Here is a 15,401-nt window from a genome sequence, read left to right on the forward strand (position 1 = left end):
AGAGAGAGAGAGAGAGAGAGAGAGAGAGAGAGAGAGATGGCATGGTGGTGCTTTCCTGCCATCCCAGCACTTGGCAGTCTGAGGCAGGAGGATTCCTGTGAGTTTGAGGCCAACCTGGAAGACATAGGGAGTTCACAGCCAGCCTGTATTATATAGGGAGGCCCTTTCTCATACAAAAATAAAAATAAAAGGTGGGGGGAGAAATAGAAGAAGAAAAACATGCCTACAGTTCTAGATGAATATTTCCATTTAATTCAAAACTTAACAGAATAAAGAGGAAAATCTCTAAGTACATGGATTATTTGAATAACAATACCAAACAAACTGAATAAATTGACAATTTCATAATAATCCAATTAATGGTAGAATATGAACATTTTGTCAAAAGCACATAAAGTACTCATGTAGGAAGATACACCTGGCACTGCAACACAATTACCAATACAGTTTGAAATATTCAATTAATACAAAGTATATTTTGTGACAATTAAATTATAACATGTTAGCAGAAAATATCTCTTGAAAATTTGTCACTTGAATATTAGGTAACATGCTTCTAAATAACCCATTATCTAAAGAAAATATCAAAGTAGAAATTAGAAAGAATTTTTTATTGAATATATTGGTAGCACAAAATATCAGAATAAGTGGAATACATATGCACAGTTATTAATTTAGACTTAAGAAAATTTTAGAAAAATAAAGACTTAAAAGTAAAAAACAAAATCCAAAATAAGAAGGGGAGAGCCTGGAGTGTCACTTAGTAGTGAACACATGGTAGGGTCCTGGGTTTAATTCCCAGGGAAAGGAGGAAGGGAAAGGAAATAAAAGGAAAGACCAGGGCAAGAAAATAAAGGAGTAAGTAGAAGAAACAAAATATTAGTTATACAAGGAGAAATGCATACAATAAAAACAGAAAGAAAACATTAAAGAATAGGTCAACAGAACTGGCTCTTAGTGACTCCCCCTTCCCACAGTAAATCTGATAAAACTCTAGTCAAAATGGCCAAGAGAAGAAAAGAGGTCAAGAAAGGAATGAGGTAACTCATTACTGTAATAATTACTGATATAATTCATTACTGCAATGAGTTATATCAAGAATAAAAATAGCTATAGACCATGGTCTATGTTTAGGAGGATTTCAGTGGACTGTTAAAAACAATTCTTTGCCAGTCTGGTCTACTTTTACATAGAAACAATGACAAATTCATTCAAAGACAAAAATTCTTGATAAGATAAACAATCGTATATCTATATTCAGAAGGTTATTTGTAATCTAAAACTTTCTCACAAGGAAAATTATATATGACAGTGTGTTAATTACATAAATATAAACAAGTTCATTGATGAAACCAAAAAAAGGAGCCCCGAAATAGACCCCAGATAATTTGGTTCTGAAATGATGTTGTCAAAGAATGCTAGAAATTTTTATGTCTATTTGTAGTTGAAAATAAATTTTGTACCATATGCAAAATGTCATTCAAAATGAATCATGTATTTGAATATAAAATCTTAAGCAATACACCTGTGTAAAAAAGTGAGATAAAATCTGTGAAATTGTACTTGAAAAAATTTCTTAAATACAGAACAAAAAATCATTAAATGAATAGGTGAATTATGCTACATAAAATCTTAAATTTTCTGATCTTCAGAATATAGTGTTAAATAAAATAAAAAGCCAAACAACTGCCTAGGAAAACATTTCTGCAATTTATTTATTTAATAAAAGACTCATACTTGAAAAACATAAAGAAACCTCATACCTCAATAATGACAAAATACGGCATAGTATAAAGTCAGACAAAATACTTAAATAGATATTCAGCCTAAATACATATACAAATACAAGTAAATATAAAAATTTTCAACATGACTAATTATTAGGTAAATATGACTTAAATCCATTATAACATACCATTGCACACCCATGAGGCTCTTTTAAAAGACTAACACTGTTTTTAATTTTCTACATATGAGAAACAGAGTGTAACAGTGGTTACCACTGTTAGGAGGGAGGAGGAAATAGGTAGCTGTAAGTCAAAGGATACAAAGTAGCAGATGTATGAGAAAAAAAAGCTAATAATTTAATATACAAAATGAAGACTTAAAGATAAAGTTGTATCATATTTCAGATTTTTATTAAGTAGTATTTAGCTTATTTTGTCACAAAAAAGTAGCTTTCAAGTGATATATATGTTATTTTAGTAGTCATTTTAGTATCTATCTCATACCATCACAATAATCAGATCTACACAATAAAATTCAGGGTTGTGGAGCTTAACAATACCAAGTGCAGATAAGGGTGTGGAACCACACTAATAGTAGCAATGTAAAAATATTACAAACATCTTTTAAAAGAATAACAAAAAAATAAACATACATATCATATGATCAGGCCTTTCCACTCCTAGGTATTTACCAAGAAGGAAGAGAGCATGTAGCAATGGAAGGTTGCTATACTTTTAGAAATAACTATTTTACACACAAGAACTTATGACAATCAAAAAATTACTATGCTGTGTGTAAGAAGCCAGGCTTCATTACGTAAACTTCTAAAAATGCATCTAATGTACAGAGAAAAAAGGCAGATCTGTGGAAAGAGGAAGGGGCAGGGAAACTCCTATATATAGAGACATGATAAACTTTTGGATTAACACACTCTCCTGATTGTGGTGACAGATTATGGGGGTATACCTATTTCAAATCTTGTCACATTTTGTGTTTAAAATATACAGATTTTATACAGCAATTATATTTCATAACTAAAATGATGTATTTCTTTTCTGATTAAATTCTGTTGCTTTATATTAAATTCAAACAGTAAGGCATAATTTCTTTGGCTAGCCTTTTTCTCCACTTCTATGTCTTTCATTAACTGCAAGGCAACTTCCTGCTGGAAGTTTCCATCTTAGTAGATCTTGTTACAAAACACAAACACATATGTGTGCCCCCCACAAACACATTGACTATTTTATGAAGAAAAGAAGTTTATTTTTCACAGTTCTGGAGGCCAGCACATCCAAGATCAAAGCACTATCAAGTTCCCTCCTTGGTGAGGTTCTTGTTTCTTATTCCAAGATGATGCATTTAATACTGTTTTTCGGGTTGGGGGGATGGAGGTTCTCACAGGACAGAGGGGAAAGGGAATGAACTCCTTCATGAAGTCCTTCCACCAGGCACAGGAGGACAAGGACCTCATCATTCAAACATCTCCAAAAAAGACCACACAGCACAATACTGTTGCACTAGGAATAAAGTCCAAAAAATTTTTGAAAGCAACAAAAATACATCTCAAAAATTACTTTTCAAAAGCTTGAAAACTGAAAGGCACATTACCTGGACATGGGGAGGTGATCAGAATGGGTGAAAAGGTGAGGGAAGAAGAGGAGAGAGAGGATTGTAAAAGCATCAAGATATAATTTTATATTTACTAATTCACCAAACTGAATACAATGTGTTGCAAACACACACACACACACACACACACACACACACACACACACACACACAGACTATAAAGCAAAATGTATTCAAAGGAACTCTGATGATAGGTACAGGGAGTAACACAGGCTCTTGTGAGAGACTAGACACTATTTCTTGCTTTCCCTATTTTTGACTATTGTTAGTTTTCACTCTTCTTGACTTTTGCCATTTTGGAAGAAAAATTTGACCTGCTTTGTCTTAGTTTTGTCCAGTGATTCTGCACAGTGCCTTATTTTATAATTTGTTTTCCTTAGGTAGTCTTTGAAAACTAATTCAATTTACAAGTACTCCTTTCAAATCAGAAGGCTGCTTTGCAAAATTTTCTGATCAGCATAATTCAAAGTCACGATTTACACTGATAGAAATAGGAAGAAACAGAAACTAGTTTCATGCCAAAAATGTCTAATATTTTTATTTGAAAATTTTAAACACATAAAAATGAAAAAATAATGCCTACAAAATAAAATAAGATAACAAAAATAGATTTGAACTCCCCTACACAACACAATGATTCAAATCTCATTATCTTCTGCATGCCAGAAATAAACATTATCCAGAGTTCATTTTTTGCAATTCCAAAGCACAAATTTTAGATTCATCTGAATGATATATACATTAGTCTCAACATTAAGTAGCATTGCTTCATATAATATTAAACTTTGTACAGAAAATTTCACTTGCTATGTTACAACATAACGAACACATTCAGGTGTAATTAATTACTGAAAATGGTAAAGACCTAAGTTGAAGCTGTGTCACTCTGGCAAGTATGTGCCTACTTCTACCAAAGCCCTACTGTACCAACTTTCTGACAATAACTTTTCATAAAGGATAAAGGTTTTCTTGACTTATAATCCTAAGGGGGACTTACTTTCACCCTCTACTCAGTTAAAGTAGAATCAAGACAATTCTCATTTGGCCAGATCAAGGTAAGAGTTACTGGCAGTTTTCTAGCTAGTATGAGATCATGCTGAATGGGCTACAGGCTAGTACTAGCAACAATATATGTTTATACAAGTGTGATTCACAGAAACATTTTTATTATGCTCTTATATGAAAAAAATGTGAGAAATCATAAATTAAAATGTATAGAAAACTCATTTTCAATTATTAACTTCACCTGCACTTGAGGCCTCTTCTATTGTTCCCCATTTGGTCATTAAAATACAAGTGTTTTGTTTACCATAGTTGGCCAAGTACCCAAACAACTACTCAATTTGTGATGAATTGATCTTTCATTGTTAATGCTGAAATCATTCTCTTGATAAAGTATGTTACTATCTTCTTAAAATGTGTTCATCACAATAGTAGGGAAGAGATGGATTCACTCATTTTTAAATAAGGATTTATAATCTTCTATGTTCACTGCACTCTGTCCATATCAATAACTATATTATTACTTATGAATCATCACAGCCAGATGTTCAAACTAATTTTCCTGCAGAGGAAATTTTTGAAGAATCCAGTTATACAGTTAATTTTTTTTAAAAAAACGATGTATCATTGTTCATACCTGAATTAGACCAGCAGCAGCTATAGAGTGATGATAGTCAGAACATCTACATTAGTAATACATAAAATCATCAACTGAAATCAGTGATGGCCGTAATCAAAGAGGAGAGGATCGGTAAGTTTGAAGTGATGTGGCTCATGTGTGACTCTTGTGAAGGCACAGTAGGGGAATTGCCCAAATGAATGAATGAAAATCTGTAAATCTAGGTGACTATAATCTCCTAAAACTGTGTATCTTTATATAAGGGCAGATGTTCTGTAAAAGAAAAACAGAATAAAGAATTATATCCATTATACTGGAAGTTTTCAAAAATATTAGAAACTATTTAACTCTGACTCAGGTATTGACACAATTTTCATAACGAAGCTTACAAATTGAAAGGGATCTGTATATACCTCATCCAAGGAGAATACTTCATTTCGTAAAATGTTTGTCCTGTGAGTTTGACACTTTCTGAAATAGTCCACTAAAATATAGATTAAATCAGGTGCTGAAATCTTCCTCTAAAATGAACATAAAATCTATAGATTGCTATAACTTTAAAATGCAGTTTGCTGTGGGAGATGGCAATACTGATTTATGTCCCAAGCAGGCTGTAAGCAGTGCAGGTTGTAAAGAGTTAACCCAACAATTGGCTCGTATATAGAAGTGAGCCTTGCCCCTATAGGAAAAGTAACTTGCACCCAAATTCCCTTCCCACAACTAAAACTTTCTTAAGTAGAAAGATAATGTTCTAATTACAACCATATATTTTATCTATTTTGTTCCTATTTCAAGGATTTTCAGAATGTTTTGTCTTGTCCTTTATAAGGCTTGCTTACTCTAATTTCCATAGAAATTACACAACTGCTATCTTCTCACATAGTCCTGCCCTTGCTCATAGATTTTCTTTACCCCAACTGATTACTAATAAAAATGAGTGTCTTGGATGGACAACTGCCTTTTTTTCTCTCACTTTAGGTACATTTTAGGTATACAGTACAGTTAAATTTATCATTGGGATCTTGTACCTTTACATGACAGGTTTTGGTTTTCATTTTTTTCCCTTGTCGTTGCCCTCCCTTCAACCCCTCCTCCCTTCTATATTTAACTAGAACCTTATCTTTCACCGTGCACTAAACCAAAATCCAAGTAGATTAAAGATCTAAATATTAAAAAAGAGTCACTAAATTTGCTGGAAGATAAGTAAGGCAGAACTCTTGAAGACATTGGCATAGAAAAATACTTTATGAACAAATCCTCAATAGTATGTGAGCTAGCAGAAAGAATCAACAATTAGGATCTCATTTTATAAGAAAGCTTCTGCACTGCAAAAGAAACCATCAACAGAACTAAAAGACAACCTACAATGTGGGAAACAAATTTACCAGCTCCTCAGACAAAGGACTATTATCTAGAATACATAAAGAACTCAAAAAAATCAGCCCCCCCAAATATAAAAACCCAATTCAAAAATGGGCATCTGAAAAGAACAGACATTTCTCAGTCAAAGAAGTGAGTAAATATATGAAAAAATGTTCCACATCACTGGTCATTTGAGAGATGCAGATGAAAACAACAGTGCCTTTTGATAAAGCAACACTGACCATCCTGTGTCTTTACTTTCTGTTTCTTTTACTTCTGTCTTTTAGGGTTTTTTATTCATTAAATTTATTGATACATTTTAGGTATACAGTATGATGACATTCATTATTGTGAATTTGTACCTTTACATGATGTATCTTTGTTCTTTTTTTCCCCCATCCCCCTGACCTCACTTCAACCCCTCCACTCCTCCCTATTTTACTCCTCAGGCTCACAGGAGCCTGAGCAGGAGACAGGAACCTACTGTAGAGGTTTCTGGTAATGTTTCTGGGCATCACAGGAATCTGCATAAAATTTTTAAATTTGTATAAAATGTATAGATTTCTCTAACCTCCATTCTACATCTGAGAAGTTGATATAGGAGAGAAAATCTTATGACTTGCCTCAAAGTGAGTGCTTAAGATTTGTAGGTACTCTGAATAAAAGAGAAATCATTTGAAGTAGAATAAAATGTACAATTTAGATTTCATAATTGATTTATGGCTAATTTTCTCTTGATCAGTTTCCACTAAAACATGCCCCAAATTTCACTCATAAAAAAGGAATAGTTAAAGTTTTGTATGTTAAACCTGCATAATGTATTCTTTATTTTTAATTGAGTTTATTGGTACTTTTTAGAAATACAGTACAGTTACACTCATCTTTGGGATCTTGTACCTTTACATAATGTAACTTGGTTCTTGTATTTTTCCCATACCCCTGCCCTCTCTTCACCCCCTCCACCCTTCCCTATTTACAAAGAATGACTTTGTAAATAGGAAAACAAGTCTTTGCATAATGTATTCTAATTCAGTTAATATACATCTTTCAATATCAGTCCTCTTGACTTAGGTACAAGTTAGAGACTACTATAAATAAAATTAAAAGGTTAAGATTTCTTGGGACAAGGCATTGAATTTTTAACACTAAGATACTTCTCTTGGTAAGTGCTGCCATCTGACAACTCATGGATATTTGGAAACATGAATGAGAGTTGTTAAAGCATGTTGTTATGAGGAGATAAAACTGATGGCAGCATCTCAAGTTTAATAATGTTTAGTTCATAAAGTCATTGCAACTGCTATTCACAGTATGTTAGGATTATGTTGGATCACTGCTTACCTTTCCTAGAAGGAGTCATGCCTTGTTGACAATCAACCTCCTAACTTCCACCAGGCAAAAAAAAAAACATGTTTTCACATAGTGGGAGCCAGAGATTGAGAATAGAATCAAAATTTTACAATTTTCAGTAAGGAATGCAAGCAGGCTGGCAGTCCAAGTTAAATATTACAACCACCCGGGGATAGGATACTGCAGAACATTAACAGGCCACACCTAAAAAAAAATCCATCAATCTTTAGTAGGAATCAGGTGTCCCTTGATTCCAGAAGATTCTCATATGGTCCCCCCTAACCTTCAGCTATGATGGAGAAACTGCTAGATGGAAATAGAGTCAGTATTTAAAATCCTTGAGGTCTAGTCCACCTAGATAATAGGTCTTTCCATTTAACCTTACATTCATAGAAAATGCTAAATTCCTTTTACCATCCAATTGCTGATTAACACCACTTAATCTTCTGTGAGTGACAGTTATTAAGTTCAGAGTGCTTTGAAACAAGTATACTCTTCAAAGAACTGCCATTTACATTCACTTGAAAAGAAATGAATATTTACAATGATTGTTTCTTCTATCTTTCCTCTTACATTAAAAATGACAATGAATCTTAAAATAGATTTTTCAAATACAGCATTTTTCTCTGTAAAACATTTTTCCTATTTATAGTTATTTCAATGGAGTTTTTTTTTTTAATTGCATGTTTCATTATCACTAAAGGATCCAACCTGTGGAGCTATCTTAAATCATTTGAAGAAAACATTCAGTGCTATCAGATAATTTTCAAGACCCAAAACAAATACATACCATAATCCATTGAACAGTTCTCCTTAAAATGTAGTTACTTTGTAAATAATCTTCACTTCCAAGAATGAATGGGAAGGTGTTCATTTTAAACATCACTTTCCTGAACAAACCTTCTTTTTCTTACCTACTTAAGCTTTAAATATGCTTCTGAGGCTGGAAATACACACACACACACACACACACACACACACACCCTATTCATTTTTAGCTGTAGTTTAAAATGTGGAAATTTTGGTTAGTCCATTAGCAAAAATGAGCTTGACCCAAATCATTCATTCAGCAGCTCAGCTAGACCCTTGTAACCAACAGCATATATTTTAAAAATGAATAGCTACAGGCAATGTGGTTTTGATGTTACTAATTGTTTGACAGAGAGGACAGACTTCTCCAATCTATGTAGTCGGGTAAGGTGGCTCCTTGATTCTCCATGGAACATAATAGAGTACCATAATAATTAGAGGCCTCAGGGAAATTAGATCTAGACTCAGATGTCAGGCTGGAAATTGACTTTAGTGACCTATGTGGAAGGAATTTGGGCAGCTTCACTCAAGTAATATCACATTCCTATATTAGTTTTCTATTGCTATTGCAACAAATAAATTGACAAAATAAAACAAAATTTTTGCTTTACAGTTCTAACGTTCAGAAGTCAAAAAAGCAAGGATTTGGCAGAGCAGTGTTCCTTCTGGAGGCAGAGGAGAACTTTTTTTTCCTCATCTTTTTCATGTGGATAAAGGCTATTCTCTTCATCCCAGCACCCTTATGTTAATTATACCTGTAAAGTTGTTTTTGCTATGTAAGGTAATACAGTCATATGTTCCAGAGGCTATGACATGAAGACCTTTGGAGGGTCTTTAGAAGCATATCACAATTTCATCATAAAATTACACTTCTTGTGTGATTTTTCTGCTCATTCTATTTTTTGTACCAGGACCTGAACTTGGGACCTTGAGCTTGTGAGGCAGGTGGTGTAACCACTGAGCTAAATCCCAGGCCTGCTCATTCTTCATGTTCAAATTTTGGAGATGCAAATACTAGAATTAGAAATATGTGTACTCCTTCTGCAATTGTGTATTCAAATAATGGCACAGAAAGATCACCTGTAGCATGAGAATAAAGGCAGCCAATGACATATTTTTATCACAGTGGTAAACACTAGTTTGAAAAGCACTGCACATCAAAGGGCACTAATATTACTTGTGTATACACTGGATTTCAGACATTCTGTAGACTTTTCACTTATATATTTCATTTTATTGTTATGGTAATCCTACTTGGCCGCATTTCATCAATAAGAAAAATACAGTTAGAAATGGTAAGCAGCTTTCCTTGCCCACTTGCGTAGAATCAGTGATAGAGATGGAATTCAAAGTACAATTTATCTGACTTTGAAGGCCATGCTCTAACTGTATTTTATGGCTTCAGTGCCATCATTATTTCAATTACCTTAAAAAATTCTTTACTCTATTTGATCAACAGTTTAATGAGCTACAAATCAAATAATATGATTATCTGATTTCTAAATTTCTTCTCAGTTTTAACATTTTATAATCTATTTTGTGCTCACTGGGTTCACTTTTTCCTGTGAAAAAGTTTTTAGTTTATCTCATCCACAATTTGAATTTAAAATTATGGCTGAATGAACTACTTGACTGAATAAATTAATAAAATGAGCAACTTTAGATTTTTTTATTTTACTAAGTGAACTTATTTAGATTAATTTAAACAACTTCTTTAAAAATCATTCAGGAAATAATACAAAATATCATTACATTAAATGCTAATATCAGCTGAGGAGTGGTGAAGCTTGTTTGATTGTAAATTTTCTTTCAAAGCATAAGCAAAATCTGGATACATTAATTTGGAAAAGTGGAACTATGAAATTTGGTTTCTTTTACCACATATTAATATAATAACTATTTACCTCACATTTTCTATATGCCAGATACTGCATTAGGCAGTTGGTACATTCAGGTTTATTTACCTCACATGGGTTGTCCTCATTTACCAATTAATCAACTAAGGGAAATAGAATTTCAGTGATTTGGCCATGATAATAAACTACAATGTGAAAGGTTTGGATTCATATCCTTGGCTGTATAGCCAATTACTATTTCGGCACAACACATCCCAATTCCTGTAAATTGAGTGAAGAAAGTGTAATGAATGGTGTAAGGAGCAATAATAGCAAAACTCAAAATATCCTGTTTCTGACCTAAGTTTCTGTCCAGGTTGTGAGTTAAGGTGATCAATTATATAGGGAAAATATATGGTTCCATGCTTTGCTCTTTATTTATCCAACACTCAGTGGAAGAAAAACCTTTTTTTTTTTTATTTCACCATAAGACAATTTTAGTATAATAATTATTCAGATAAACAGTAAATGTCTCAATGTCAGAAACATTTACTGACAGAGTTTTTCTGACAAACTGTAACCTTACAATCTATCACTGGAGATTCTGAACGTTTAGATAGCTACAGGTCTCCCTTGATCATATTTTGCCATCTCATGCCAGTCTGGCAGTTTTTATTTTCTGTTATCTGCTTGCTTCTTTTGATATTGAAGTGTAATCGAAGTGTACCCATTTGAGTGCAGATTTTAATGATTCTTGATACATTTATAGACCAGTGTAACCAACACCAAAATCAAGATATAACCACTTCTGGACCCTTTGGCTAAGATCAAGTACAAAATCAAGATACAGAATTTTTCATTTAATTAAACAATTTCTTTATGGATCTTCCCAGTCAGTTCCTCTATGCTTCTAGTCCTAGGCAACTGCTAATGTGTTTTCTGTCATGATGAATTGGTTTCTTCTTAAATTTAATGTAAATAGAATTATATAACATATACTCTTTTGTGTGTGTGCACACCTTCTTTAATCTAGTAAAATGCTTTTAAAACCTGTGCTATGGCATGCATCAGTAGTTAATTCATTTTTATTGCTGAGTAGGATTTCATCTGCAATTACTTTGAAGAACTGAAGAGTTCATTAATGAGAGTATATAATGGACTTCATAACATTGATTTAGAAACACTCTAAAATTATATTTTACTCATGGAAGCAGTAAATTAATTACTATATCTAAAATAAAGCATTTTCACATCAGAGAAATTATTCAGTATTTACACGTGTGACTTATTTATTTCACTTAGGAGTATATCCTCAATATGTATCCATTTTCCTACGAATGAATGTGATTTTTCATTCTTTATGGCTGAGTAGTATTCCATTTTATAGAAAACCACATCTTCTTTATGCAGTTTCCAACTGATGGGCAAAAGAGCTGTTTCCAAGTTTTAGCTATTACAAACTGTGCCACCATAAACATAGGTGTGCATATATCACTGTGATATTATTCTTTTAATTATTTTTAGTACATAAGATCCTAATGAGATAATTGACAATGTGAAATAGGAAGAAAATGGCTAAAGGTGTAGGGAAAGTGTGAAGGGTAGGGGAAAGGTAATAAGGGAAAGGATAAAATATGAGAAAATGAAAACATGGAAATAAAGTGTTTGTAAATGGGGAGAATAGGAGGGGGTGAAGGGAGGGCAGGGACAGGGGGAAAAATGAGAACCAAGACATGTCATGTAAAGGTACAAGATACCAATAATGAATGTAACTGTACTGCATACCTAAAATGTACCAATAAAGTCAATGAGGAAAAGAAAAATAAAATAAAGCATTTTAAAGTTCATTTAATTATTTTATTAAGGTATAAGCTCCTGTTGTTCATAAACTACAGTATCTACATACTATTTTTTCTCATTGAAGTTATTGGTACATTTTAGTTATACAGTACAGTTACATTCATCATTGGTATCTTGTACCTTTACATACCAGTTCTTGGTTCTCATTTTCCCCCCATATCACTGCCCTCCATTCACCCCCTCCTCCCTTTCCTATTTACAAACATTTTATTTCCATTTTCTGATATTTTTTTCTTTCCCCTTATTTCTTTCCCCCTACCCTTCCCACTTCCCCTACACCTTTAACCCTTTCCTTCCCATTACACATTGTCAATTATACCATTAGGATCTTATTTACAATTATAGATTTTCATACCAGAGAAACTATTTGGTGTAACACATGTGTGACTTATTTATTTCACTTAAGAGTATAACCTCAATATGAATCCATTTTCCTATGAATGACTCTAATTTCTCATTTTTTATGGCTGAGTAGTATTACATTTTATAGAAAAACCACATCTTCTTTATCCAGTCTCCAACTGATGGGCAATTGGGATGTTTTCAAGTTTTACCTATTACAAGCTGTGCCGCTATAAACATGGGTGCACATATATCACTGTAATATGATTCTTTTAATTCTTTTGGAAAGATACCCAGCAGAGGGATGTCTGGGTCAAATGGAACCTCTAAACCTAGTTCTTTGAGGTGTCTCCATATTGATTCCCATAATGGTTGCACTAGTCTGCACTCCCATCATTAATGGAGAAGAGTTCATACTGTTATGATTCATATCAAGCAAAGATTAATTTTAACAATTACATAATATTATTTGCATATTTAACTTGGGAATTTTAAAATAAAACAAAAATGGTTTATCCTGTGAGGTTTGACATGGTATTATGGAATACTCTAAATATAACTTAGGAATTATAAGACATGTACCACTTATTCAAAGATCAGCTATATAAATACACATTGAGACATTTAATCATTTGCTACTAGAAATTAAAATATAATGGCTTAATTTTACTTTAGTTCATCAGAGAGCTTAGGGTTGATAAGGTAATATGGAAACTGAATATTAAACAATGACAAGTCTCTAATAGGAGAGGCAGAAAAATAAACTGTTTTCCCTTTGGCAGAGCATGAGAGGAAGACATGATTTCCACAGAAGCAGGAAAAAAGAAAGGTAAAAATTTAATAACTGAATGAGGTTAGTGGATGAGTTAAAATTCCTATACACACACACACATGCACACACTATTTCATATTACTGCAAGCCCTTTCAAATGGTCCAGTCTCATTTTCTGACTTAAAAGACTGGAGATAATGTGCAAGAACAGAGTTCCATCTCAGTGGCAGGAAAGAAAGATGCAGTCAGTGCCTACTTGAGGAAAGCCATGAGACACTTCAGAAAACCCTTGGATCATGTAAGAGAAAAGGTTCAAACCACTGTTGGAGGAAAAGCAATCTGTCTCAGTTGCAGAGCCACTAAGTAAACATTAAAAGTAAAATCTGTTTTTCCCAGGCAATGGGTAGAAAAACTTCCTTCCCGTCCCCAGGAACTAAGTAAAGATTCACTGAAAAGGTAAAAGACCCCATAGGAGACAATGTTTTTGGGGAAAACAAAAAATTTAAAATGAGTGAATGAATAAAACGTTGTAGGTCTCAGATGCTGTGAAAGTACAGACTGTGTCTGTCAAACCTAATGAAGGGATAGGAAACCACCTCCTACCCCCAAAAGTAAAATAGAAAGAGGGAATAGTGGTATAAGTGTGACACATATGTAGCAAAGAGGGTGGTAAGAAGTAGAGAAGGACTCACCTTTAAAACTAAGTGAAAATGTCTTGCCTATGACAGACATTTGACCAGGAAACTTCCTACCCCCACAATGAGCCTCACACTGGTTATAAATAAGAGCAATCTACTGCTGGATACAAAGGAACTGCTATACTAACACATTTTCAACTATTTTCCACAGATGATATCTGGCATTCCAATAGAAAATTACGAGCCATAAAATAGTGTTAGGTTGGGTGCGGGTAGACCAAGAGACAAAGTCACCAGTAGCAGAAATGGCTCAGATATAGAGGAGCAGAAATGACCCAGTTATAGATGCTTCAGACAGGAAATATAATGTTCAAAGAACTAGTGAAAAAGATACACAGTATGCATGAACAGATGGTAAACTGCAGATGAGAATGGTAACCTAAAAATGAAAAAGAAGCTGCTAAAAGTAATGAACAATGCAAGATTTGGAGAATTGCTTCAATAGACATGTCAAAGGATTATAATATCAATGGGAGAAAGCAGTAAACTTGAATATATGTCAAAACAAATTGCCTAAACTCAGACACAAAGAGTTTTAAAATATGTACAAACAGTTCCAAGTCAGAATCAAACAGTCTAACAAACACATATAACTGAAATCCCAGAAGGAAAGAGGAATAATGGTCCAGAATAAATACTTCGTAATGTTTCATAAATATAACATTCAAGAATTTATTTACAAAAAAAATGATCCCAAAGCTTCAGAGAACTCAAATGAAAAGTAAGAATCTACAAACTCACATGGATATAGAAGCATCAACCCAGGAAAAAAACAAAGGCAGGGCTGGGGATTTAGCTCAGTGACAATGTACCTGCCTTGCAAGCACAAGGTCCTGAGCTCAATCCCTAGTACAAAAAAAAAAAAATTCAAAAAGATACCATCACATAAAACAAAAGGCAATATATTGAAAAATTCAAAAGAAATAAAAAGCACCCTATACAAAGGAAGAATGAGCATAAATTAGACTAAAATTATTATCAGAAACTTCAAATTATCCTGAGAGAGATTTTTCACCTGCTATTGGAAAAGAAATGTTAACTCATAATTTTTTACCCATTGAAAATATTCTAAAATTAGAGTAAAATAAAAGCATTTCAGGAAAATAAAACTGGAATAATTCAGTGACTTGGCTTGTTATAAAGGATACATAAAATATTTGAAGAAAAATAACAGGAACATAAAATACCAGTCCAGGCCATCTTCCAAGTAGAAGCTTTAAAAAGTGGGGGTAAGCCAGGGGTGGTGGTGCACACCTGTTATCCCAGCACTCAGGAGGCTGAGGCAGGAGAATTTCTGTGAGTTTGAGACCAGTCTGGGCTACATAGTGAATTCCATGTCAGTCTCAACTACATAGTGAGACCCTGTCTCAAAAAAAAAAAAAAGTGGGGGTAAT

This window comes from Fukomys damarensis, unplaced genomic scaffold (assembly GCF_012274545.1).
Source record: "Fukomys damarensis isolate Sample0158 unplaced genomic scaffold, DMR_v1.0_HiC HiC_scaffold_18, whole genome shotgun sequence".
Classification (NCBI taxonomy): Eukaryota; Metazoa; Chordata; class Mammalia; order Rodentia; family Bathyergidae; genus Fukomys; species Fukomys damarensis.